Source organism: Oncorhynchus gorbuscha, linkage group LG13, assembly GCF_021184085.1.
Source record: "Oncorhynchus gorbuscha isolate QuinsamMale2020 ecotype Even-year linkage group LG13, OgorEven_v1.0, whole genome shotgun sequence".
Taxonomy (NCBI): domain Eukaryota; kingdom Metazoa; phylum Chordata; class Actinopteri; order Salmoniformes; family Salmonidae; genus Oncorhynchus; species Oncorhynchus gorbuscha.
In genome coordinates, this window is record NC_060185.1 from 6358980 (window position 1) to 6364351 (window position 5372).

Genomic DNA, 5372 nt, shown 5'->3' on the forward strand with positions numbered 1-5372 from the left:
CACTGACTCTGTACTGGTACCCCCTGTATATAGCCTCCACATTGACTCTGTACTGGTACCCCCTGTATATAGTCTCCACACTGACTCTGTACCGGTACCCCCTGTATATAGCCTCCACACTGACTCAGTACTGGTACCCCCTGTATATAGCCTCCTCATTGACTCTGTACTGGTACCCCCTGTATATAGCCTCCACACTGACTCAGTACCGGTACGCCCTGTATTTAGCCTCATTATTGTTATTGTGTTATTTTTTACTTTAGTTTGTTTGGTAAATATTTTCTTAACTCTTCTTGAACTGTACTGTTGGTTAAGGGCTACACATGTTGTTTTCAGAACGTGACAAATAAAACCTTTGATTTGATGTTGAGCTAGACTGTGTCCCAAATGACACCCTATTCCCTATATAGTGCCCTACTTGGGACCCTATTCCCTATATAGTGCCCTACTTGGGACCCTATTCCCTATATAGTGCCCTACTTGGGACCCTATTCCCTATATAGTGCCCTACTTGGGACCCTATTCCCTATATAGTGCCCTACTTGGGAGGACCCTATTCCCTATATAGTGCACTACTTGGGACCCTATTCCCTATATAGTGCACTACTTGGGACCCTATTCCCTATATAGTGCCCTACTTGGGACCCTATTCCCTATATAGTGCACTACTTGGGAACCTATTCCCTATATAGTGCCCTACTTGGGACCCTATTTCCTATATAGTGCACTACTTGGGACCCTATTCCCTATATAGTGCCCTACTTGGGACCCTATTCCCTATATAGTGCACTACTTGGGACCCTATTTCCTATATAGTGCACTACTTTTGAGTAGAGCCCTACGGGGTCTGCATTTTGGGTGGGCCTTAGAGGGTCTGGCCTGCCCTTCCGTACTTTCTTGCCCGTCCAAATAAATTATTTTCAATATTGATCACTTATTTTCCCGAAGATGCGCACCGACAGAAAGACTCACCAATCAAAGGAATAAATATCATACCGCCGTGATGGTGAGAGGTTAGCATGTCTTGGGGGTATGATATAAAATGCTAACCTGCCTTGTTATTGTAATGGTGAGAGGTTAGCATGTCTTGGGGGTATGATATAAAATGCTAACCTGCCTTGTTATTGTAATGGTGAGAGGTTAGCATGTCTTGGGGGTATGATATAAAATGCTAACCTGCCTTGTTATTGTAATGGTGAGAGGTTAGCATGTCTTTGGGGTATGATATAAAATGCTAACCTGCCTTGTTATTGTAATGGTGAGAGGTTAGCATGTCTTGGGGGTATGACATTTGTGCGTCTGTAACTTTCTCACTAATTATTAATCACGATTCATTATTATTCTTTTTATTTTTATTTTTACATAGGAGGTTCTGTAAATAAAACCCTATGGAAATGAAATGCTCATCCAACTGATTCATCCGGGCTCAGACCCTGGAGCCCCCTACAGACCCTGGAGCCCCCTACAGACCCTGGAGCCCCCTACAGACCCTGGAGCCCCCTACAGACCCTGGAGCCCCCTACAGACCCTGGAGACCCCCCCTACAGACCCTGGAGACCCCCCTACAGACCCTGGAGACCCCCCTACAGACCCTGGAGACCCCCCTACAGACCCTGGAGCCCCTACAGACCCTGGAGCCCCCTACAGACCCTGGAGCCCCCTACAGACCCCCCCTACAGACCCTGGAGCCCCCTACAGACCCTGGAGCCCCCTACAGACCCTGGAGACCCCCCTACAGACCCTGGAGAGCCCTACAGACCCTGGAGAGCCCTACAGACCCTGGAGCCCTACAGACCCCCCTACAGACCCTGGAGCCCCCTACAGACCCTGGAGCCCCCTACAGACCCTGGAGCCCCCTACAGACCCTGGAGCCCCCTACAGACCCTGGAGCCCCCTACAGACCCTGGAGCCCCCTACAGACCCTGGAGCCCTACAGACCCTACAGGAGCCCCCTACAGACCCTGGAGCCCCCTACAGACCCTGGAGCCCCCTACAGACCCTAGAGCCCCCTACAGACCCTGGAGCCCCCTACAGACCCTGGAGCCCCCTACAGACCCTGAAGCTGGGAGACTAGTCAGGATCGAGGGAAAGATGAACGAAGCAAAGTACAGACAGATCTTTGATAAAAATCTGCTCCAAAGTGCTCAGGACCTCAGACTGGGTCAAAGGTTCACCTTCTAACGGGACAACGACCCTAAGCACACAACCAAGACAATGCAGGAGTGGCTTCGGGACAAGTCTCTGAATGTCCTTGATGGCCCAGACAGAGTCCAGACTTGAACCCAATCGAACATCTCTGGATAGACCTGAAAATAGCTGTGCAGCGATGCTCCCCATACAACCTGACAGAGCTTGAGAGGATCTGCAGAGAAGAATGGGAGAAACTCCACAAATACAGGTGTGCCAAGCTTATAGTGTCTTACCCATGAAGACTCGAGGCTGTAATCACTGAAAGGTGCTTCAACAAAGTACTGAGTAAAGGGTCTTAATACTTATGTAAATGTGACATAACACATTAAAACATTTTTTTTTTTACAAATGTGCAAAAATATCTTTTTGCTTTATCATTATGAGGTATTGTGTGTAGATAGTTGTTTTTCCCCCTCGTCTATTTAATAATTTTTAAAATAAATATGGCTAATAACGTAACAAAATGTGGAAAAAGTCAGGGGGTCTGAATACAACCCGTAGCAACTTCGGAAGTTAGATCGCGTGTCTGTATTACCCTGCGCTATGGGCATTTCCGGCGGCGACAGAGATGGCCGCCTCGATTCGCTATGGGCAACAAGGTAGTACGCTTTCTGAATACAGGGTGCCATTTGAGACAAAACCACAGTGTTGTTTGTATATGACCCTGACCTGATCAGGCAGAGTGAGCACCAGGCTGGGGCTGGTGTGGTTGAGGATCCTGCTGTGGAAGTAGTCACTACAGGAGGCCAGTACAGAGCAGTGGGCCCTGAACGCCCTGCCATCTGCCACTAGTGTAACATCACACAACACATCACTCAGTCTCTGGTCGTTGAGACGCGTCAGGACGTGGGAGCTGTGAACCGTAGACTGGAACGTGAACACCGAGGTACGGTCGCCCCTGAGAGACATGGTGGTGACAACCTGACAAGCTGCTGGGACAAATATCAGACAGACATAAACAAGATGAATAGACACGAACAACTGTTGGGGTTGTAAACTATGAATTCTCTCTAATAATTGTATATTAGTAATATATTCTCTATTATCCGAATCAATGTCCAATTAAAAGTCTTTGTGTCCGTTGTGTGTTTGTGCGTTTTCCTGGGGTTGAGCAATAGCAGGAAATGCTGACTCATGCTTAGGCAAGTGAAGGAGAAGCATCTTCGTTCGTTCTAGACTTCTTTTAAAACATTTTGGATATTGCCGAGTTTCATTTCTTCGTTTTAATTATCCTCATTCCTCAATATGACTAAAACAAATGAATTAGACCTATGCATAGGTAACTTCTGGCTATAATAGCAGAACTGTATCAAATAGCAAACATCGAGTTAGACTATGGGGATCCATACCCTCCCTATAGAAAGCGGATCAAGCGATAAAATATATATTTTTTTGCAACGTACTACCGTTACTTTCACAACAGGACAATGGCAATAACGCGCAATCATGATTTAGAACTTTCTTCTCGCATTGGGCAGAGTTTGCAAGTAGTTACAATGTATCGTTCCATTAATACCTCACTGTCTAGAATGTACACATTGTTTCACTTACCTGTCATGTCATCGAGATTATAGTTCCATTTAATGTTACATCAGTTTATGATAAAATGCTGCTTTCGGTTGGTCTACATTCCACTGGTGAAACAAAATGTCATGTGACAATAAACGTATGCACCAGGAAGTATTTGGCGTTACTCTATTTGACCAAAGATTGTCTATTATATCAACAAGATTATCAAGTGACCGCTCAAACAATGCAAATACTTTCTCAAAGATGGAAGGCAGGCGAGATCAGGTGGGTCCATTATAGCCAATGAGAGGGCAGATACAAGTGAAAAACAGGTCAGAGATAAAGGACTTTGTTTCTGTGCCATTATAGCCTCAATTGCACTGCCTGTGCTGTCACAGACGCTATCTCCATTTTAAAGTAGTCAATTTTTTTCTTTGTTGGCTTATTGCGCCCTTATCTCAGCTCACTGGTCACTACAGCAGCACCCACGTGCTCCAGCAGGTATATTTCACTGGTCACTACAGCAGCACCCACGTGCTCCAGCAGGTATATTTCACCCCCAAAGCCAATTCCTCCTTTGGCTGCCCAGTTCTCTGCTGCCAATAACTGGAACGAATTGCAAAAATCACTGAAGCTGGAGACTCATATCTCACTCACTAACTTTAAGCATCAGCTCACAGGTCATTGCACCTGTACATAGCCCATCTGTAAACATCCCAACCAAATACCTCATCCCCATATTGTTATTTTTTTATTTGTTATGGTATTGCTCCTTTGCACCCCAGTATCTCTACTTGCACATTCATCTTCTGCACATCTATCACTCCAGTGTTTAATTACTATATTGTAATTATTTTGCCACTATGGCCTATTTATTGCCTTACCTCCCTTAATCTTACTTTTAAAAATTTAATTAGGCAAGTCAGTTAAGAACAAACTCTTATTTTCAATGACGGCCTGGGAACAGTGGGTTAACTGACTTGTTCACTACATTTGCACACACTGTATATAGCCTTTTCTATTGTGTTATTGACTGTACGTTTGTTTACTCCATGTGTAACTCTGTGTTGTTGTTTGTGTCACACTGCTTGTTTGTTCTCAACTAGCCTACCTGGTTAAATAAAGGTGAAATACCACGTGCGTTCACTTATATCAGTGCATTCTTAACAACCTAACCATTACTAAACTTCTATTTGATCAAATAAGCCTCACGTAGCAAATTATTTTACTAGACACATTTTGGGCGCAGTAAAACCTCTCGCTTCGCCTCTTCCTCTCTGATTTGACTGCGCATGTCAAAAAGACAAGTAAACAGTGACCATTAGCGGCTGTTCAGGCTAGTCCAAACCCAATTGCGTCACAGCAAAATAAGTCAGTCGAATTTTTCCTGTATTTCAAGCTTTTTAATTTGCATCTTGACAACACAATATAAAAAGTACTCAAATAAAAATGTCATAAAATGTATCGTTTTTTCCCCACTGATCGTTTTTAACAATTTAAAGGAGCACTATGCAGAAATATTTGCCATTTCCTGGTTGCTAAAATTATAATAATTTTACAGTTCGTGACAAAATAAGCAAGAATAGTGTAGAGAATAATTGTACTATCTTAACCTCTGTGAAATATTTTTTTCCATAACCAAAAATATTGTATTTTCAGAAATAGAACACATC